General features: G+C 37.4%; 1 long non-coding RNA gene across 1 annotated transcript in view; it reads left to right on the top strand.

The window, feature by feature from the left end:
* The first annotated feature begins 973 nt into the window (after window positions 1-973).
* Window positions 974-24,122, top strand: part of LOC102485858 (uncharacterized) — a 63,278-nt gene continuing 40,129 nt past the window's right edge. The window contains exon 1 of the long non-coding RNA XR_003549278.1: window positions 974-1,130. This is a non-coding gene — a long non-coding RNA (uncharacterized LOC102485858). The remainder of the gene's footprint in view (window positions 1,131-24,122) is intronic.

Below are 24,122 nucleotides of genomic sequence, written 5' to 3' on the forward strand. Positions count from 1 at the left end.
CCCCAGTTCACCAAAGCATTACCCAAAAGATACAACCTCCTCTGTTTCTGGCTGTGAGGACTTGGGCTTTAGGTTAACAGGCAAGTGCTTAGACGTGTTGCAGTGTTCCGTGGAGCAAAGAATCACAATGTTTGAAGTCCACAGGTTTCTTGGAGGTCACACAGTCCAATTTTCTTTCTTAATTTTTTTTTAAATCAACTTTTTTTTCAGTGGTCAGAGACCACACAATAGGGTGTGGTCACCTTGCAATCTCTTCTCCTCCCTTGGTCCATACTGCTGGGAACATGTGCGCATGCACCAGGTGTGGTTTTTAAAGCTACTGACACAGGGGCTAAAACCATAGTCGGTCATGTGGAATTCAACTCCCTTAACCACTCAACCATGGGGCTGGCCCCAGTTTAATTTTCAATTTAATGAACATGGATACCCAGGAAAAAAAAAAAAAAAAAAGCCAATATCTACAACAGGAAAGGGGAGACTAGAAGACCAATTTCTTCCCTACGGAGATGTTTTGTTCCTGAGTGGTGTTTCTAATCTCTTGTGGTGGTGGAGCATTTGCATTTAGTATTAGGGATTCTCTCAGCTGTAAATTAACTGCTTTTTATCTGCCATTAAATAAAACAAGGGTGATGAAGTCATTTTGGTTCTTATACAAGGCAAGGTTCTGCCTGAATTTAGGTGGTCTATTAAAGAAGAAAAGCAAAAAAAAAAACCAGAGAAAGAAACTTTGATCATGTTAAAAGCCTGGAAATTTCTGAGAGGTATCATCTTTCACCACTCTTATTTTATAGATGGAAAAACAAAAATGGATGAGGAGAGAATATCTTCCGACCCTTGTGAGGAAGGGTGAACAACCTTAAAGCATGGAAAAGAGACTTTGGCTTGCAGACTAAGCCCATTGCAAAGATCTATAAGATTGTTCAACTTCACTTGAACTGTGTTTCTTTTTTCCTTATTTCTGCAGTTCATTCTGGCTGAAGTTGTGTGGATGGTATAAAGTATGTGGGCCCTGAAACCCAATCATGTTATAACCATGCCACATGGCATGCCACTCTGGGGACCAAGCTTACTCAAGCCACCCCTGCTTTTATACCCACTGCAGAAGACAAGCCTGATTACTGGAAGAGCAGGTAAGATTTCCAGGAGTAAGGAGATGTCCTGTAGGGCTTCTGTCTGAAAATGATTGATGATGCTGGTTCTCACATTGTCTCACATTCATGGTATGGTCTTTTTCTAGGACACTCATATTAAAAGAACCAAGGGAAACCTAGAAATGTTTTCTTCTGTACTTTTCAGAGTTTTAAAAATTTCTGTGTTTTAGAAAAATATTGGCTTCCTTCCCCATTTCTTCAGCTGTTATCTACTGCAATGAATCGGCTTGAATTTCTCAAGTCATATGATTTTCTTTCTCTTGCCAAAATAATGGAAGAATATACTATCAGACATATTGCACCACAAAATATTTGGAGAAAATGGAAAAAAACGGTTTTTCTGCAAGAATTTAATGACTGATATTTACAGTATGTTTATTATGTAGTGAGTGCATAGGGGTTGCATTTTGGATCTTTCAAACAACATTTACCTCCCCAGCTATTTACTTCTTGTACTTTGGAGATACAGTAAGGTCTTCATAGTTGAATGCTATCATTCATCCCAGAAAAATCAGTGTCCCTGGCCCAAAGCCTTTGTCTTTGTCATTTCAGAATTCAAAGGGTTAAATTTACTTCTTGTACTTTGGAGATACAGTAAGGTCTTCATAGTTGAATGCTATCATTCATCCCAGAAAAATTCAGTGTCCCTGGCCCAAAGCCTTTGTCATTTCAGAATTCATAGGGTTAAAGTCTTTTGCATGCCTTCCTTCCCATTTTGTGTTTTCTGCCCACAAACTGAACCCATTCCAGATATTTAAGATGATGGTCTTCTTCATTACACGTATGTGTTTTCCTCTGAATTTTGGGTTTTGTAATATTAAAAGCATTTTTATTGGACAGGTAGATCTGAGCAAATTTTCAGAACACTGAAAATTCTTTAAAATTCCATTTTAATTTAAGAAAAATGCCCTTTCTAGTAGTTTTTATCAACTGTACTATCTTTGAGTGCACTGCAAAGTGTAGGCAGATGTGAGAAAATAAAATCATAATAACATTTGAAAGTTAATCTCTAGAATGCATTTTGAAAATAAACAGAACTCATCAAAGATCTAAACATAAGACTTCAAACTTTAAAACTACTGGTTGAAAATACAGGGGAAATTCTTGGAGACATCAGAGTAGTCTGACTTCTTAAATTAGATCTCTAAAGCACAGGCAATAATCCAAAACATAGGAAAATGGGATGAAATCAGGTTAAAAAGTTTCTGCACAAGACAAACAATATGTGGAGTGGATCGACAACCCTCAGAATGGGAGAATATATTTTCAAATTATGCCTCCAGTAAGAGACTGATTACCAGAATATACAAGGAATTCAAACAATTTACTCCTCCCCCCCAAAAAAGATTGACCTAATAAAGAGATGAACTAAACATACTACTCTCAGAGGAAGATATACAATGGCCAAAAAGCATATGGAAAAAGTGCTAACATCACTTATCATAAAAGGGATACAGTCAAAAGCACAATGAGATATCACCTAACCCCAGTGAGAATGGCTAAGATTAAAAAAATAAAGAATGGTAAGTGCTGATGAAGCTGTGTAGAGGGCACTCTCCTACACTGCTGTGGGAATATAAATGAGTGCAACCACTGTGGAGAACAATATGGTCAAAGACTTGCAATAGAACTACCATATGATCCAGTAATTTCACTCTGGGATATCTACCCAAAGGATAGGAAAGCACTCAGTCAGAAAAGCACTTGCACATCCGTGTTTATTGTGGCATAACTCACAATTGCTAAGACATGAAGTCAACCCAAACGTCCACAATTACATCAATCAATTGAAAAAGCATGCCACACATAGACTACAAAATACTACTCAGTCATAAAAACAATGAGACCCTGCCATTTGATAGAAAGTGGATGAATATGGAGGATATACTGCTAAGCAAAGCAATCCAGACTTCTACGAAAGAGCAGCATCGTATGTCCCCACTCAATACACCGAATGTCTGCGCTCTATGCCAGAAACTGAACGATTGGAAGGTATAAATGCATGGAGAGAACTGTGGATACCAGAGACAGTGTGGGAAGAGGATAGGGAATGGGTGGTGGGGGAGAAGAACAGAGAGAGTCAAGAAGAATAAGAAAAGTAAAACATATAAGAAACACAAAGGTGAAAAATTATCTTTTGAAGATATTATGTATAGTGATATCTTTGACTGAACCAATATACAGTGTACTCAGAAACAAAATTAATTTTAAAAAAGGAAAACAAAACTTATCACATTTGAACTTAAATTCTTCTGAGCTACTTTGTAATTTGCACAGCACCTTCATTTCTCCTTAAATGATTCTTAAGATCTCTTTGCCCAGCTGTGTATACAGAATTGATTACTACTGAGATTCCAGCTGCATTATTTCTATTACAGATCTGACCTGGTGCCAGAATCAGTCAGCATCTTACCTCATCTTAGGGTCAAGAGGGGTCAGAGGGAGAAAGACAGGTCTATGCTCATACTTAATCTTTTGTTAATGTGGCAACCTTTCTTCCTGTAATATATTTCCACTTTACATTAGTGCTTCTAAAATGAAATGGATAAACCTAGAAAACATAATGCTAAGTGAAATAAACCAAGTGATGAAAGACAAATACTACACTTCTATTTAACATATACTGCATGTTCTTCTCTTTAGCTGAAGCTAAGTAGGACTCAGTAACATAAACACAGAGAAAGTAATGGTAAATACTGGAGGATGCAAGGAGGGGGAGGGGAATTTGAGGTTAGAGAAAAAAATGATTAACAGGTACAAGAATGCATGTAAACAAGTAGAATCATTTAAGCAAGGTGTAGCACAGTTGAGTAAAAATGTCATTGACAATTTAATATATACTCCCTAAAAATTCTGTAAGTAAAGTGAGTATTGAATGTGTGCAATGTAATATAATGTTAAATGTTGAAGGTGATTAATATGTTTATATTTGTGATTTGATTATTGCACACTATATACATTCATTAGAATACCATACTGGGAAACAGCAGATGGCGCAGTGGTTACATTGCTGGACTCCCACATGGCTGACCGTGGTTCGAGTCCCAGACCTGGTGGCTTGAAACTCATGCTGGGAGCATGTACGTGCATGCCCAAGATCCTGGGAAGAGAATGGAGGAGAAGGGATTATGGTGTGGCCACCCCCCACTTTCCCTCTCACTGTCTCTGTCTCTCTCTCTCTCCAGTGAGCATATGCAGCCTAAGGAAAAAAAAATCTTAAAAAAGAAAAAGAGAAAGGAAACCATACTGTGCCCTACAAAGATGTATAATGATTTTGTGTAAATCAGAAATTGCAGTAAATAAATAAATAAATAAAATGGGTCTCAATGTTAATAGTTTTATTTAGGAAAAAAATGTTTTGTGGTCAAACACATTTGGAAACTGCTGACTTAAAAATTAAATTGGTTTCTTTATTGCAGAACAGCTCCAAACTCTTAATATGGTAATGTGTATTGTGCACCTCTTAGTGAGTGAGGGAGCATGCGGTTTCTGAAACCCATTTTACTGCAAACCTTGGTTCTCCCCCTCCCTCTGGGAGCGTGCTTTGGAACTAATGTTTTACAGAACATGACTTGTTAAAACTCATTTTGATTGTTCTATTTTTCGTAGCTCAGTGTTTTATAAACTTCAGCCATTCTAATATCACCTTCAGCCATTCCCAACAATATTTTTCTTTACATCAACTTGCTTTGTGATTTAAATACATTTCTTTGAAAAAGAAAGTACAATAAATACAAAAAGAATGATTTTCAACAAATGGAAAGTAACTATAAAAAAAGAAGAAAGCAACATTATTTTAGAATAGAGTAAAAAATAAGATAAAAACAAATAGTAGGAGAAAGTCATAATATATTTGATTTAGAATAATATGTGCCTGAGAATAAATCCTTTTAAAAGGACTAGTGCCAATAATTATTAAAAAACAAACAAATGAGCAAAAAATCAGAAATAATCTAGGCCCTGTTGCTTATTTTGGATGAGTATGAGGATCTGAGTAATTTGTGTACATAGTCAAACTCACCAAAAGTTATTGAAACACTTTCTGAGAAAGGACTTTATATAACTAGAACTGATTTCTTTAAAAAAAAATTATGTTTGTGGGTGTGTATAGTGCTAGTGGGTGTGCACACTTGCGTGTGTGTGTCTATGTATGTATGTGTGAGAGAGAGAGAAAGAGAAAGTACTCCTCCCTCCTCCTCACTATGAACCTTTTTCCTCCATTTTTCCATGTTGTTAGGATTTTGGACACTCATGCATGTGTGCTCTGTGTTTTCAAACCACAAGGGCTGAGATTTCAACTGCAGTCAGCCATGTGGAATCCAGCTTTCCAAGAGGTTTGAGGGGTCTTTTCCTCATTCACAGTGGTCTTTTCTGGACTGGCTCTAGCCATGCTCACAACATGGATCTCTACATTATTTTGCCTCTATTGCAGTTTCACCACCAAATTTTACACAACATTTTGAGAATATGCCAAAGCTCCTTTTAGAAAATACACTGACCCAGAAAGAGATTTTCATTCTAGGTTCTAGATTTTACTACAAGTTTATCCTTGAACCTCCATGAAGTAGATATTGGCATAATTAAGTGCTGTATAAATATCTCTTAAAGAAATGAATAGCATGCTCCTATGCCATTTTCTTCTTTATTCAACCCCTCAATGAAATTTTCATTAAATCTTGAGTTGGATACAGGGTTGTGTATTGTCAATGGATTTTAAGAAAAAGTACTCTTCTTCTATGCAAGTTTCTATAGCTAAGACATTTGGGATACCAAGCAAGACACAAATCCATGTCTATTACTAGAATCATTTTCTTAACCATCTTCTCTGTACTTAATAAGACAATTTCTTAGATGATACTAGATCTACAAAGCCAGGCAAGATAGAAAGCTTATAGTAAAGATTGCAAACGGTTTAATCAGGAGAAATTATTTTATTTAGCTAGACTTTAAAAACTTTTAAATTAATTTATATGCTTTATGTATTGTACATACTCTGCAGTTCATCCCACCTCTCTGTTTCCTATTATACTTGGTCCTGTTATTTTACAAAATTCCTGTCCCTGGTAGGCATTTGGGGTGGAGACCCCTGGTCTACTCTAGGGGCTAAGTGAAGAATAAGGCAGACTGGGAACCAGCAGTTAGCATAATGGCTATGTCGCTGGACTCCCATGTAGTCGACCGCGGTTCGCATCCCAGACCCGGTGGCTTAAAACTCACGCCGGGCGCATGTGCGTGCATGCCCAGGATCCTAGGAGGAGAATGGAGGAGAAGGGATTGTGGCATGACCATCCCCCCTGGGGGGGTGATTTCTCGCTTTCTGTCTCTATGTCTCTCTCTGTCTGGCGAACGCACGCGCGCTATAGTGAAAACCTCTCAAAAAAAAAAAAAAGAATAAGGCAGACTAAGAGAAACTATATTTTGAGAGTTACGTCTCCACAAATGTGCACTGGCAGGAGAAGGGTATTGTAAATATGGGTGAAACTAATTTGGCCTACTTACTGTAAGTTTTGCTGAGGCTTACACAGAACCATCTCTTCTGTCTGCTACATAAAATTGTTTCCTGTTCTATTCACTCACATTCCAGAAGAGTTACAGATAAAGAGAAAAGACAACTGCTGATTGGTTTCTAAAACATTGCAGATGGAAAGTAATAGTGACATGGGTCTATACTTGCAAAATGAAACACCATGTGGGAGATGTTAAAAATTGGAATTATTATCCAGGGTCAGGTCATAATATTGTTAACATACTTCTCTGTTTCTAGCTCTGATTTTGACAGATGAAGGGAAGAAATTTTACCTTTAGGGACATAACGTCTCAGCACTGGTAAGAAAATAGATTTTGTGAACAGAGACACTGAGTAAGCAAACTGAACGACTTGTAACAGGTCTACGTATTGTGCAAAATGAATAATTATTTTGGCATATACTATTGGAAAATGTTTCTGTTCTGTGAAAAAACTCTATCCAACCTTTACATAAAGTTCAGTTAGTGCTACCATATTATTGGAAGTTTATATAAACATCCCAGCATCGATTTCTCCCCCGTTTGTGTTTCTAGGCTACTTAATTACATGAATGTATCCCTAGAATTGTGTATCCAGGGAACTTTAAAAGCTTATGGAAAATGGAAAAAGTTTAAATTTATTTTACCACAAAAAAGTGAAATGTATGCATAGTTGTTTCAGAGAACTCATTTCATTGAACTTTTTGAAGACCCACTCATGTAGGCTTTATTTCTCTTCTTGACTTATAAGTTTCTTGAGGATGGGGTGGTTTTGCATGTTTTTTTAATTCTTCCTAGCACTTAATACAGAGCAGGAGTTTTAGAAGAATTTACTGAATAGAATCAGGTAAATAATGATCAAATCTTCATTTTTTTGTATGTGTGCAGAAAATAGTTTATGTCATTTATTTACTTATATTTTCTTCATAACAAATGCTACCAGTATGGTCAACCCACCACAAGCCATGTATCAGATGGTTAAAAAAATAAAATCAAACACTCTGACAGATTTCTAATTTACTTATTCTCTATAAAGTCTCCTAGGTACAACCTCATCTATTCTAATATCAAGTTTTTATGAAAATAGTTTTGAACTTTTATGTAGACCTATTTTGTAAAGATAGTGAAATAGAACCTTTATAGAAAATTACATAAAGATACATTATTTTGAAATTAGAAGACTTCAATATTTTGTTGTAGTATATGTGTGTTAGCCCTTAACATCTTCTAGAATCAGAAAGCTTTGGAAATTAAAAACTGAAAGAGTTTATGTGGAAGATTGCTTAAGGGTTGAAATAATAGAGCGCCTTATCACTTCCTGCACTTACCATCAGTTCAAGACTTTCCTGTTGTCATATAAAAATTACTAAGGTTAATAGACTGGCTTCAGCCTTGTTCCCCAATTTGCCAGAGGGGTTTAGAGTCAGACTCTGAAGGATGAACATGACATACATTATTGAGTCTGTCTGAATTGTTCTACATGATTCCTACTGTGAAAATAAGACAGTTTCTGGGGGCTCAATCAGCTTTCTTGGCTCAGAGCCCAATCAGATATCACTCAGCATTCTGAATAATAAAAGCTAACAAGATATAGGGAGTATGTTGTCATTTCCTTCCTCGAGAACCGTAAGAAGTAGGTACTTTTATATCACACAAATAAGAACATTGGAGCTTAAAAAGTTTGCCAACATTACTTAGGTAGAGAGTTATAAAACAATGATTGGAACCAGGTAATTTAACTTTCTGCTCACAACATGGATCTCTACATTATTTTGCCTCTATTGCAGTTTCACCACCAAATTTTACAGGACATTTTGAGAATATGTCCAGGCTCCCTTTAGAAAATACACTGACCCAGAAAGAGATTTTCATTCTAGGTTCTAGATCTTACTATAAGTTTATCCTTGAACCTCCATGAAATAGGTACTGGCATAATTAAGTGCTATATGAATATCTCTTAAAGAAATGAATAGCATGCCCCTATGCCATTTTCTTCTTTATTCATCCCCTCAATGAAATTTTCATTAAATCTTGAGTTGGATACAGGGTTGTGTATTGTCAACGGATTTTAAGAAAAAGTACTCTTCTTCTATGCAAATGCTACCTAGATAAAGAAAGCATTTGGTGTTCACTCTATGGCAGAAATGGAAAGATCTTAAGATAATAGAATAAGTGTAGACACCAGAGACTGTAACGCGGGAGATTGGGTGGTAGAGAGGGGGTGGTAGAGGAGGGGCAAAGAGAAGAAACATTTAACAGCCAAAAGAACGAAAAGATCTCTGTTTTTTAAAAGGCTGTTATTTTTGCTTTATAAAAATTAAAACTTTAAAAATGAAAGTTTAAAAATATTTAAAAATGAAAGAAAGCATTTAGATATGCGTATTTGAAGGGTATTTTATGCATGCTATTATATCTATGAAATTGCTATTAATTTTCTTCAATCCACTGTCATTTTAAGACTAGCTGTGATTATATAACAATTTGCTATCTTAGCCTTTTGTATCAACAATGCCAACGTATATAGTATGGGCTTTGGGGAAAAGATGCTTTTGAGTACAGAGGTAAAAGCAAGATATTTTCTCAATTAAAAAAGCCCAGAAACCAATGTAAAGACCTAATGTTGTTACGTTTATGTCAGTATATACTTTGACAGAGGAAACTAACTTGTATCATTTGTTTCCATAGTGCTTCTTAATTTATCGTTGGCATATTCTTGAATCCTAAGGATATGGTTCTCAGTCATGAGATCTTAACATTATGACATAAAATAATTAGAAGAATTTTGTAATCATTTCACTTAGGTATAGTGGTTAAAAAAGTGACAAAAATCTCTTGTGAGAGTTTAGAAGAATATGTGTCAAATAATGTAACCTAATTTTTAGGTTTCTTTAGCTACAGATAAGGCTCCACATTCTTAATGTATTTCAGGAACAGGATGAACAGATGTAAATTAATCTAAATCCCCTGGAAATTATTTTGACACTAGTTTCTTTGGTATTTTCCCATTTCATAAATACATGCATTCATTTACATTTAGCTGCAGGCTAGTAGAGAAAACCCATTTAACAAATATCAGGCTAAATTCTGCTTGATAATTTGTCAGGGTACATCTCACAAGGGAAAGCAGCTATGAACTATAAACATGAGGCACAGAGGGACCAGACACGTGCCAAACGCCAACTGAGACTCTGTTCCTCTGTCGGCTTGGCTATGTCCTTCAGAGCGTGTATTGAAGGGAAGATTTCAGGGATTTCTCCATTTTTTATGTTAAGAACTTGGGTCAATACTTCTTTCCATTGTAAGCCAGTTTACCCTTGGAAGTGAAGCAGGCATTGACAGAACAAGAGAGTGAAAGTATTCTGATGTATAGAATCTGTTGGAACTAATTTCTCTGTCTGATTGGGTTGCTATAACAAAATATCATAGACTGGGTGGCTTATAAATGTCAGAAATTTATTTCCTACAGTTCTAGAGGCTAAAAAGTCCAAGATCAAGTCACGGGAAGGTGTGGTGCCTGGCATGGCTTTCCTTCTTAGTTCAAAGATGGCACCTTTGAACCCTGTCCTTACTTGTCAGAAGAAGCAAAAGAACTCTCTGGGATCTCTTTCATAAGGGCACTAATCTCATTCATGAGGGGTCCATCCATATGACCCAAGTAACTCCCAAAGGCCCACTTCCAAATACTGTCACACTGAGGATTAGGTTTCAGTATATGAATGGGAAGTGCAGTTGGTTTGTAACAGTTGGTGAGCCCTTTAAGTTTCACTCCATCTAACCTAATCACAAATGTCTGAGCAATGGCTTCCAATCCTCTTTGTTCAAATCCAGGGACCCAAGGTAACAAAAGAACTGAATCTAGGACAGATGAAAAATACCTTTCTAGAAGACAATAACAGGTAAGGGCCCACCATACAGTGCTTAAAAATTCAATTTCTCTGTAGATTGAATTCAAGTGAAAGTGACCAACCCTCAGGCAGTGATGCTACTAAACCCTGACTTGTAGTAAAGACAGTTCTCCCAGGAACAAGGTGAACCTATACTGCTACCTGCTAAACTTTCAGCTTTTGGGACTGGGCTAATATCCTTTTCACTGAATCTCTGCCTTCAACGGAATAAGTTTATTGGGTCCCAGTTCTTGGCTTCATGTAACTAATGTACAATGGAGGGTTTTTTTTTTTCCCCAACAATAAAAACACACAGAGAAAAACATATTTTTTGGCCCCCTTGCTAATGGGCATATCTAAGAGTAAAAAGAGTACCTCAGTCTCTTGATACAGGCTAAATTTTGGTAGCTTCAGAAATTGTGATGTGGGGATATTAGCACCTTCTGAAAGTCATCAAAACATGCCTAATGTGGTTAATCCCATGGTGTTCTTCTTTGCCATGAGATGTTTGACAAGGAATGTCAGATTTACCTAAAGGTGGGTGATCACAGGGGCAGTAGCATGTGTGTCATTGCACAGGTCATTTTTCACAGCTCTTATTAAAACATGCAATCCTACTAGAGTTTAATGCATAGCAGAAGCCTGCTATTCCAAGACTTTCAGTGGTATATCAGCACCACAGATCCTAGTTTGCCAAACTGGATTTCAGCAATAGAAGGCATTAATAAAATAGTGCTCCCATAAGGACCTGTAAAGAAATATTGAAAATTGTCAATGCTGCATACATTCTCAACTGATTGTGAGGTGAAGACATAGGCCTGGCACAGGTTTCTTTCATGTTTCTCTCCTCAACCAAGATACCTTCATTCCCAGGCTCAAGTCTAGGCATGTGGCAACTCCATCTGAGATATGTCATTGTGCAATAGTTGGAGGCGGGTGAAAATCATTGTCCATATGCTAAAGACCCCCAGGTCATTTATTTGAGGTACTAGATGTGCCTGGTTTGAATTCTGAAAACTGGCACTCAGTTTTGTTCAACAAACTCATTCAATGTATATTTATTGAGTTACACGCTGCAGAGCCTTGATTTGTGTACTGGGGGAGAAATAAGGATATAGAACCATAGGTTTCTTCAGTTAGCAGTCCCACTTCCATCTCCTTAATAGCTGTTCTGTGGTGACTACAATGAAAGATTCATAGGAGCTTTCATTGACTTTCTCCTAGGAGAGGGAACTGGGTGGTGCTCATCTCCAAGCTAACGTGTTATGTATTCCAACCACCCTTTCCCACCCCTCATTCTGCCAATTTTGTTTTTCCTCACAACAGAGCAATCTGTATAATAAAAAGGGAAAAGAAGAGGATTCAGATTCTATCTTATCCAGGAATCTTGATACATCCTGAGATTTCTTTCATGGTTTGCAAAACCACCAAGTTCAAGGTATCATGTGCGATCTTCATCAGGGAGTGATATTAAAGGTAGTTGACAATGGGGAACCAGCAGTTAGCGTAATGGCTATGTCGCTGGACTCCCACGTAGTCGACCACGGTTCGTGTCCCGGACCAGTGGCTTAGAACTCATGCCAGGCATGTGTGCGTGCATGCCCAAGATCCCGAGAGGAGAATGGAGGAGAAGGGATTGCGGCATGGCCATCCCCCCTGGAAGGTGATTTCTCGCTTTCTGTCTCTATGTCTCTCTCTGTATGTCTGGCAAGTCCACGTGCCCTATAGCGAAAACCTCTCCAAAAAAAAAAAAAAAAATGGTAGTTGACAATGGAAATAACCGAACAATGGAGAAATAATAATTAACATGGTTTATTTTAAGCACGATTTGGAGAAACCATGCCTGGAGAAGAACAAATGCGCTTTCTGAGGTGCTTAGAAGATGAAGCAGTTCTTTTTTTTTTTTTAGAAGTTTTTGCTATAGGGTGTGTGCATTCACTTGAAAGAGGACAGAGAGACAGAAAGCAAGAAATCACATCATCCCGGGGGAATGGCCATGCCGCAATCCCTTCTCCTCCATTCTTCTTTGGAATCTTGGGCATGCACACACATATGCCTGGCGTGAGTTTAAGCCACCGGTCTGGGACTTGAATCGTGGTCAATTACATGGGAGTCCAGTGACATAGCCATTACGCCATCTGCTGGTCCCCAGCAGATTTCAAATTTGTTCTAAGAGCAAGAAATCCAGACAAAGTTGTGGATGAGTGTAAGCAGACCCTATTAGCCTGGTTCCAAAAGGCGGGTCACTTGGAAATAAGGGATCATAGGTTATAGGTGGGTTTAGAAATTCTTAAGTTAGTAATTGGTTAAATACATGAGTTTTTGTCTAAAAGAGACTTGGAGCCAGTAGAAAAGAATGTCTGAATTTAGCCTACATGTAGTTAATAAGGCTTGGTATTTCTCTGGTGATGCCATGCCAAGGCCAGGATGTGAGGAGCTGCCTACGATCACCAAAGTACTATTCTAGCAAAATGCATTTGCAGACGTGACTCTCCCAGGCCTCTTGGAAAGTATCTTAGAATAGGAAGGATGGTTAGAAATCTGTTCTCTTAGTTTTTAAAGCAATCATTTGGGACAACAGAAGGAATGTTATATACATGCTTTGTGAAGACTTGGCAGAGAACAGGAAGAAGGATGAAGTCGAAAGTTCTCTGCTATCTGATCTATTTGGCTTTCTGATAATTAGTATTAGGCTTCTGCTGGAGTTTTAAATATTATTCCTTAATATTAATTTCTTATTCTACCTAACCTAAGAGTTTTCAGTTAGGTGGGAGTGATTGCATAGTCACTAGCTGACTTCTCAGCTCTCCTTTTCAAGTTAATTTCCAGAAGTTTCCACAAGCAGCGTTTGTTGCAAATACAGTATTACATTTCATTCAGGAACAATAAAATGTTTGGTAAAAGACTCTGTTCTGTGTCTCATTTCCTTTCAGCCAGATCAGAATTCTCTTTGGCCCAGGACTTAAGAGCTTATGCTCATTTTTCTGGCACCACCAATAAAGATCAATTTCATTGTCTTCCAGTGTTCTTCACTTAATTAGCCTTTATGATCTGAATGAATAGATGAGCTCTTTTTATGTAATTTATTATCTTGATTATTTCATCCCCCCCAAAGAAAACAAAACAAAACAAAACACAAACTGAGAGAGGATACCAGGATACCAGATGCAGAAAAACAGTTTGCACAGTTTAGGAAGATTTTAATATAGTGCTCAAGCCCAGGGGTTTCCATTTCAGAATGTTGTATGGATTTCCTGGATATTAAATAGAAAAGAGCTGCTTTCTTCTCTCAGGCCCCCAGAGGGTTTGTTGATAAGGATGGGGGGGTTGTAGAAAAATGTGCTTCTATATTTCCTTCCTTTTTACCTTCATTTCCATTCACAATTGTGGATTATGAGAGGATTAAGTGAAAAGACATTTACATATGATATAATTTAAATTTGTTCTGCACCCACAAATGGTGAAAAATCTCAGCATTGTGTGGCATGTGCTTAGTATTTATTGTTCTTTCCTAATAGTAGAACCAACATATTAAAGAGGCATTAAACTAATGATGAAAGAGAGCATTATATGAGAAAAAACATAATTAAACAATTGTGCACACCAGTTAGTCTCCAAACGTTACCTATCATTTCTCATATACTCAATTTATTTAACATTTCATTGCTTTATTTTAATCTTTCTTTCTTTCTTTTTCTTTCCTTTCATTTTTGCTTGCCTTTTGTTTTGTTTTGTTTTGTTTTGGGGGGGGGAGGTTTTTGCTATAGGGCGCGTGTGCTCGCCAGACAGACAGAGAGAGACAGAGATGAGAGAGACAGAAAGTGAGAAATCACCCCCCAGGGGGGATGGCCACGCCGCAATCTCTTCTCCTCCATTCTCCTCTCGGGATCTTGGGCACACATGCACATGTGCCCGGCATGAGTTTAAGCCACTGGGTCCGGGACTCCAACCGTGGTCAACTACATGGGAGTCCAGCGACAGAGCCATTACGCTAACTGCTGGTCCCTATTTTTGTTGGCCTTCTTGGTTGCTTTTTCCTTGAATCTTATAAACCCACTCTAGACTTCTGCATTCTATCCACCTTTGAGGAATTTCCCTCAAGACACAGAATCAATATTCTTGACAAGGATTCTGTTTATAGGTTAGGAAGTAATTTTATTGAGTAAAGAGTGGCTTTAACAGGTAACTAATCTTGCCTTGGAAAAGGACCACAGATTAACTTTTCTAAAAACAAAGACTGTGGGCCAGCAGGTGGCACAGTGGTTAAGACACTGGACTACCACATGGCCAATTGCAGTTTGAGTTCCAGCCTCAGTGACCTGAAACTCAAGCTGGGAGTGTGTGTGCGTGTGTGTGTGTGTGTGTGTGCATCCCCAAACTCCTGAGCAGAGAGTGGAGGAGAAGGAATTGTAGTGTGGTCAACCCCTGTGAAGTGTGATTTCTCACTTTGTCTCTCTCCATCTCTCTGTCTCTCTGGAAAGCACATACTGTATAGCAAAAATAAAATCTCTCTCTTTCTCTCAAAAAAAAAAAAAAGCCTGTATTTTGGTAGTTGTATGCAGATTTTACCTGATTATAAAGGAAGTCTTCAGAAAGTTTGCTGAAAAGTCTTATTATGAAAAAAACCATACATGGATTCCATTTTTAGTTTTGTACCCAAATAAACTTGTACTTTAATTCTGTTTTCCCAACTTTTTGGGCTACCTTGTAGAAGTTACTGTTCTTCATTTTTATCTTGTCCCACCTCCCCTTGCTTACCTGGCACCTGTCTTCTCTTAGTTCCACAAACATCTCAAATGCTTTCTTGCTTTGTCCATGTATTCCTACCTTTTCTTCTTTTCCCTCTAGCTTCAATTTCACCTCCTAAAAGGCCTTCATCAACTATTAAAATATATTACCCTGGGACCAGCAGGTGGCATGGTGGTTAAGATGCTAGACTCTCACATGGCTGACCACAGTTTGAGTCCTGTACCTGGTGACTTGCTTTCTCTCTCTTCCTCTCCCCCCACCCACCTATATATATATATATATATATATATATATATATATATATATATATATATATATATATATATATATATATGTTAGTCACTAAGAACTTGCAACATTATAGTTGTATCATAGAACATACAACTTTTTGAAACTTGGTATTTGTGCTTACTAGTTATCATGAGTAATTCCCATGGCACTAGGTGTTGCTTAAGAATATTTTAAGTGGCCACATGGTAGTCCAGCCTATGAAAGTGCCATAACTTATTCACTTGTTATCTTTTCGGCCCAATGATTGGTTCACAGTTGGAAGCATGACCCAAGTCAGGACACCGGAGTTTTTCCCTGTGATTTTTTATGACTACTGCTGACAGAAGAGAAATTTCTCAGGAGGTGGAACAGCTGATATATGCTCAGACCCTATCACAGGGAGAAAGAAAGTAGTAAGAGAAATTGAAATTAATATGGAAAGGAATGTAGAGATAAGAGAAATAAATGAGGAGAAACTATCTTGGTGGGATGCTAATTTTGGATCCATTTACTCCCATAGTTTAAGTGAACTGACAAATTCCCTCTTTGCACTTAAATTGGTTTGAGTTGGGTTTCAGTTCCTTGTAACCAAAAGCAACCGGAAAATAATGATGCCAAGTACTTTTACCTAAAGCGTTGTGACATCAGTGAAAATCTTGGCTAATTGTAGTGAATGACCTAAAAATTTATAGTCTTTATACTCCTCTAGATAATCTTAAGTTTATCTCTCTCTCTCATGGAAGAAATAAATAAACTTTGAAAAGAAAATAGAAAAAGAAAACCGAGAACCACATTATTTCAAATTTTATGCAAAAAGTAGAAGTTTATTGCTAGTTTTACATTACACTATTGTAAATTATCCTAAAATGCAATCACTTGCTACTAAGGATGGTTGCCCGACTGGTAGGGAGTTGAATTCTGTGAACATCATGGGTTGTGTAATTAAGCAGTTTTCTCTATTATTGATGACTAAAAATCACAGAGATAAATTTGTATCCCATTTATAGAAAATGCTATATTATAAAACTTAACTTCACTCCTGTTTTGTAATTAGCTTCATTTTTGGATCCAATTTATGTGCCTTCTTCCTTTGTGTTTACTCATTTATAATCTACTTTATCTTTCTTTGCCTCGTGAATTTTAAAAATCAACTTAAATTCTTATTAGAGAATAATGGAACCTTAGAATATAAAATATTTTAAGGGTATTTCTTTTAATAAGATTCTTCTTTGCTTGCCTCTCCCATGTATTTCCAGGTTTTTGTTCAGTGACTATCAAGTCTTTTCTTCTTCTTCTTCTAAGGAATTATTTATTTAATTTTTATTAATGATGATGATGATGATGCTGAACTTGCTATAGGGCACACATGCCTACCAGAGAGAGAGAAAGAAAGAGAGAAAGTGAGAAAGCAAGTTGCCGGGCCCAGGACTCAAAATGTGGTCACCATATGCGAGTCCAGTGTCTTTGTCACCTCTTGGCCACAAGTGACTATCAAGTCTTCTGAGTGTTCCCTTCTTCCCAAGTGCTCCTTTGGGAAGAATGCATTCTTTTGTTAGTGTATAATTATTTATCCAGAACTTGTTTTTTAAGATATTCCACATGGCCTTTTATTTTGTCCTAATTCTGTAAAACAACTTCTATTTGTAAAGAAATCCATCAATTCTGTTTTATAAGTATACTTTTGAATACTTCTTTGCATAATTATTTTCTGAGATTTTTAATAAGGGTCTCAAATTCTCTCTTTCTTGCATTTTTATTTATTTATTTATTTATTTATTTATTTATTTTTCGGAATGAAGGCTTCTCTATGGCCTCATAAAGATGACATTGCAAAGGTCCCCAACCCAAAGATGGTCAATCTTGCAGCTAGGGTCACAATGAGAAGAACAATTGGCATTAGAAAGTACTCAGTCATGATTGTTTGTTGGATTATGATAGTTTCCATTTTACCAAGAAGAATCATTTCATAGATGAGAGCCACAGTTAACTAAGCAGCAGAAGCAGGAGAAATAATTATATTTTACTGTTAGAGTTTATTTTCATCACACAATGTTTCTTTACATGCCTACCTTTCTTTCTGTAAATTGATTACCAGGATCCCTTCTTTCAGGTTAGTTTATGGGACATCATTTATACATATGTTTTAATATTTTTTACTTTCTCTTTTTGGTATTTCTATTTGTCCAATGCTATAGTAACTTTTAGGGTAAGGTTGACTCTTAATACTTAATTTGTCTAAGAATCATCCCTAACTATAGAAAGGGGAGTCTTTGCAAACAATTTTCTAATGTGTGATTTTTGCCCTTTGCCAAACACAGACATCCAGTTCTATATTCTCCTTGGGTCAGACTGTGTGGGTATCTCAGAATGAGCTGATATTCTTTCATGAAGCTGTGTGGGGGAAAGTCATCTTCTACCCACCTTCTGTGCTGAGAAAAGAAAGCACATGTTTGGAGAGAAGCAGGGATGGAAAGAAAGCATGGCTGACTTTTTTTGGTAGCTATTGATTTACTGTTTCCACTGCCTCCTGAGTCTGGCTATCCTTGAGCTCAATATCCTAATAGATTTTTTTTTCTCCCACTTTCTTAAGCCAGCTTGAATTACTTTCTTTTACCATTAGGAGAACCAGGCTAAGCCATGTTATTAACAAGTGAAGAGCTTCCAATATTGTCCTTTGGGAACAGTAAATTCCCCTCTTCATTCTACCTTGTTTCTCTCACAAAAATTACATTAGAATTGTCTTCTCTGAGAGCTCCATAGGTGGCACATTGTGCCTCTGAGTTCCTTTGCCATTTGCATTACACATTCCTATTTTGGATTATGTTTCTTTCAAGTTCAGGTGATTTTTCTTACTCTGTCAAGTTTTTCTCTGAGCACCATTCTTCTTTCTTGGTTTCTTGCAGTGATTCTGCCCTCTCTTAGATCCAGATATTTCCTTTCTTTAGGACATGGAATTCCACCTATCGTAGGCCTGTTGTTTTCATTGGTTTTTGCCTCTTCCTATATTAATCCTCCTGCATCCTTTGTTTCCTCTTCCATTCTCCTTCTATGGGTTTTTGACAAAGCTCCAGCTACTGAAGTAACTATTTTTGTCCTTTTTTTCTTCTTCAAGAACAATTCTCTCTACTATTTTCTCAGCGTAGATCTTATTTATCCCTAGATTCTTCTTCTTTTCCTTCTATTTATTTCCCTCTTTACCATTTAAGTTTCTTCTTTATATTCCTCTGTTCCTGAAGTCATAATCCTATTGATATTTTATTGTCCCAAGTGTCTTCTCTGTACAAATTTGAGTTGAGAGAATAAAATTCTGGTTTGTTTGAGTATTCTGATGAGCCTCCCTTGGCTCTAGCCACCTTTTGGGGGAATGTGTGTGATTGTGACCTTTATAGGCACAGAGATTAAAAAGGAGGAACATTTTTCAATCTGAGCTCTACAGAGATATGGAACCAATAGGAGATTATCTCTCTCCCTATCTCTCATCAACATCTACATACATTTCTATATCCACATTTATATCTCTATATATTTACATATTAAGAGAAAAAAAAGAAGGAAGACAGAGGTAGAGAGAGAAAAATTATTATAAATTATTGGCTCATGCAATTATGGAGGCTGAGAAGTTCAAAATCTTCTTCATTCAGCAAGCTGAGGGCTCAGGACAACCAATGGTATAGTTCCAGTTTGAGTCCAAAGGCCTGAGAACTGGGAGAGATCGTGGTATAAGTTCCAGACCAAATCCGAGTCCACAGGTAGAACGCTGATGTCCCAGCTTGAAGACAGGCAAAGAAGGTGAGTTCCCTCCTTCTCAACCTGTATTTCATTCAGGCATTCATTGGCTTAGATGGGATTCACCCACATTAGGGAGGATAATGCACGTTGCTCAGTCTACTGATTCAAATATTCATCTCATCCAGAAACACCATTGCAGACATACCCAGGTAATGTTTAACCAAATATATGGGCATTTGTCATCCACTGACACAGAGTTAAATAAAATCACTTCAGCTACTCATTCACATCTTGTAGGCACCCGAGTCCTAGTGGATCTCTCAGACTTCATCGTCCCTTGGTCTCCTAGGAATATGAGTTTCTATTCTCAGTGAATTTTTTACTTTTCTTGTATATGTTTCCCATGGTTATTCTCTATTTATTCTTCAGTGTGATCCAAAGAAGGAAGTGATTTGCACAAAACATGCCCATATATGGCATCTGAGGGTACCAGGAACTATGGGGGAGGGGTGTAGGGTTGAAATGGAGATAATATGTGCTGAATTAGCATCAGTAGTTAAAATCATAAAGTTCTATTCTTCAAAATTATATGCCATCACTGCAGACTTTTTTTTTTTTTTCTGGCTATTCTCTCAAGGACTCAGATACCTTTCTCTCATCTCCTTTTTTACTCACCTCCTGTTTGTTCTGAAAGCTCAAATTCCTGTTTGTTTCATAGGACAACCATTTAGCTAACTCTTTGTTGCAGTACATCCTTCTAATTATAAATTTTACCGATTCATTTTCTCTACTCCAAAACATTTCCCTTCTGAAAAGCTAATAAAATTGTAACTTATTCATTCTGCTTTGCTTATCCATGCAAATCATTCATTCATTAAACTTTAATAAACACCTACTTAGCATCTGTTAAACATGGAGTTTCAAAAGAAAGGCAGATGATGCATCATAACAGTGTTTGAAGTGGTACTAGTAGGATGTTGTACGATGATTTAGTATTTATTGTATTAAGAAAGATGATTTAACATAAGAAAGAAATGTATTATCTTGTAGCTTTGGAAATTCTGACTAGTGAAAGGGCTGAACAAGTAAACTAAGACATAAATTTATAAAAGAATAAATCACACATTTGTCAAAGATTCTGCTAAAAACAAAGTCAAAACAACCTTCTCATTACTAAGACTAGAAGGAGAGATAGAAAAACAAGGAGAAAATTCTAAAATTCTAGCACAGTGTGATACAATAGAGGTAAACACAGGACAGTGAGATTTAGCATGGGTGAGCTGTGGTCCTCACAGAAATCATGCCACTCAAAGCTGAGCTTGGAAGATGAGAATACATCGGCAGGTCAGGAAGCAATTGCGTGTGGATGGAGGTGTGCCATGACATTCGGGAAGAGTCAGTATCTCCCTGATGGTTAGAACCCAATACATCCAAAATTAAACTCTTTTCTTCTGGTCTTGCTTTTCCTCTGACATTCCTTCATTAAGTAGATGATAAAACACTCACGTAGTTGGGCAAGCCAAAACTCAGGTATCATCCTTGTTTCCAAGGATTTGAATTATAGTAAACTGGTCTCTTGAGTCCATCGGATTTCTACCGTGTAACATCTTGTTAGAAATTATTTTGTATCCTTTTCAATTTATATTATGATAGCAAATCTTTATAGAATGGAGCCCTTCTCTACCCCTCTTTGCCGGAAGTTCCCTTTTCTTTCCATTTCCTTCTCATGGAGTTGGTAGAAATTGTACAGTGGAGACACCAGCAATAGTTGTTTCTTTTATTCTCATCTTCCTCATATTCATCTCCACTTTTCTTCTACCTTACTCGCCCATTCCATTTCTTTAACTCTTTCTTGATGCTCACATTTTAATGCTTTCATTGTGGTTGGGAACTGAGATGGAGCCTCTTTGTGACATTATTTTACCCTAAATGAGACAGATTCGCTCTGAAAACCTCAGAATGCAGCACTGAGACCGCTGACCCCTTCATCAGTGCTCCTCTGACCTTCCTTTCCCAGCAGGTTCTGCACCAGGTTCTAGAATAGACCCGATGCAGACTGTCATCACCCCCTGTCACTCCCAGCCCTTGCTCTCCCCTGAGGTCTACTGCATTGTCCCCAGCAATGATGCTCTCTGCTCAAGAACACACATTCCCACCACAGATGACTGCAACTTGATTTGGATGATTAATTGGATCAGAAACAGATGGAAATAAACCTTTGAAAATGAACTCTCATGAAGCCATTTTCACTATTTTGAGACCTGCTATAATGGAAAAAAAATAGTGCCATTTAAACTAATAATATATAAATATCAAAAAGCATTAATAGAAAAGTGTCCTTCATGTTTGAGAAGATTTTTTTTTCCTAGAAAGTAGCCTTAGTGGGAAGGATGAGAGAGCATATAGAAACTAAATTACCTCTGGGAACCCATATAACCAATGGACAACAGATGTCACAGATAGATAATGCTTACATCTGAGTAGAGTTTCTACTCACAACATCAAACAGACGCAGTGGTAATATAAATCTTGGCCTGCTGCTGTTTTTTTTTTGTGTGGGTATTGCAGACAAGCTCAAGCTGAAAAGAAAATACAGCAATCTTGGGTTTTCTTTGTACTGCCAGTTTCCCCCTCAGCACTAAGGCATTCTGACTTCTGGATTTCTAGGGCAGCAGTTCACACCTATGAAGGGACCACATCCCTCATCTTTTTTCTCAAGCATGTCCTTCTCTTAGAAGCTCCTTTACAAGAAACAAAGAGTTAGAGCCCAGACCTCTGCTTGCTGCTGCCTCTGATGTTTCCTTCTGTGTGAGAAACAGGCACCTGGAAAGGTCAGAAGGATAGTTCTTCCAGCTCAAGATGAACTTGTAGACATACAGCAACCTGCACCCACCACTGACTCCAGGGTGATACGTGGGCAGGCAGAGTCTACTTGTTTTCCCATAGCTGATTCACAGTCATGGTGAATATCTCTACATTTTCTTTATCTTTGCTCTTTAGAATCCATTGGGTAGGTAGAAAACCCACTGTGAGACTATTGCAGAAATGAAGAAATGGAAGCAAAGCATGATTATGTGTCTGGCTAGAAACCATGAAACACATCTGAGATGCAAGTGAGCCAAGGCCCCAAATCTTTTAACCACCAGACTGGCTTCTTGCTGTTAGTGTAAGGCACCTCTCATAAGTCCTTATTCTTGGGCAAAAGTCCTATTATTCTGTGCAAAAAGGGAAATATGCATTTAAAAAATTCTAAGCATGTACTTGTTCAGTCATTGAGCTGATCCATTATCTAATCTGTACACACAGAGCTGTGACTTTATTGTGTTTTGCTAGAGTTCCATTCCAGGGCTTTGTGGTCAATAATATACAATTTCACTTTGCCAGTTTGTGCTTTGCCAAATTTTTAGAACAAGTTTAATTATACAAATGTACCTGATAATAGGTTATTTATATTAGTTATGCAGAATTATTTATTTCTTATGCATGGCCCCAAAGACTCTAATAGAGCTTAGCAATAGCTCATCTCATCTCTAGCAAGGAGACATAGGATAAGATCCCAATTCTGATGCAGGTCAGCTGCTCTGATGGGCATCCAGCTGCCTCAAGGAGAGTCACATTTGAAGCAAGGTCAATTATTTCTAGGGAAAATGCCAGTTATGCTATTGTTGATTATTCATTGTTCCCAGACTGAGAGGCCATTTCATAGGACTAGAGGAGACAGAATATTTAGAGGCAGGTAGGACATTACTTCAAATGATAGCATAGAGGTGGATGGAAAGAAACCTGTTTAGTTACTTCCACTGATTATTTAACTGCAACATTTCTTCATTTGTGCTACTTCTAGCTTTGTGGATGATAAAATGAGCTTGGAAGGGAAAGAAGTAAAGATAAGTGGAGATATCACTTGAAGATAAGTGATAGTGTGTTTTTCCCTTCTCAGAGGAAATAAGTGAAAGTAATACTATTGACCAGAAATAGAAAGACTGGCTATTTTTAAATCTTCCATTTTCTACATGGGTCATGATCTTATTGCCACTGGGTCTGTACATATCCTAACTGGAGGTCACTCTGAAGTCATCCTCTAGTTATCAATTTAAATATTACTTCTCCCAAGCTGTCTTTGCTGGTCATTTCCCCCTCATCTTCACTCTTAGAATAGGTTAAGTACTGCTCTAACATCCTCTCACAGAATCAGGTACAATACTTATCATACCACTGACTTTGGTTTATGGAATTACTTGTTTAATTTGTGATTCCCCATCTATGAAGGAGGATGCCATGTCTATGTTGCTTATTGATGCAGAGCCAGCACCTAACTAAATGTTTGGGAGATGGTAACCACTTGCAAAGTATTTGTTAAACAAAACAGTTGGATGAATGAACAAGTGAGAGGAAGTAGAGTTTGTGGCCAGACTCCATGTAGGTGGCCAGTGCTCCATGGTTTCTTATTCCAATGAACAGTCTTTCCTACAAAGTCTCATGTTAGAAAGAAGAAAAATAGATTCAAATTCAGTCTTCTCCTTCACTATGTCCATGGCCCTAGAAGAATCATAAACTTTCCTGCACCTGGGTTTTCTCATCACTGAAGTTTTTATACCAATTCTTATCCTAGCCTTTCTATAAAGGATGTTATGTAGACCAGCTGAGATGAACTAACTAAATTGCTTTGAGAATAAAACTTTTATCTGGTCTATCATGGCCTTTCTCCAGGACCGACTTTGAGAGAAAGCATTCCTTCTTTTCTTTCCTTTTTTCTTTTCATTTCACCCTCCTCCCAATATTATTTGCTTATTTCTTGAGAAATTAAGAAAGAAAGGCAAGTACTTTCAGCAGG

Source organism: Tupaia chinensis, unplaced genomic scaffold, assembly GCF_000334495.1.
Source record: "Tupaia chinensis unplaced genomic scaffold, TupChi_1.0 Scaffold000217_1, whole genome shotgun sequence".
NCBI classification, from domain to species: Eukaryota; Metazoa; Chordata; class Mammalia; order Scandentia; family Tupaiidae; genus Tupaia; species Tupaia belangeri.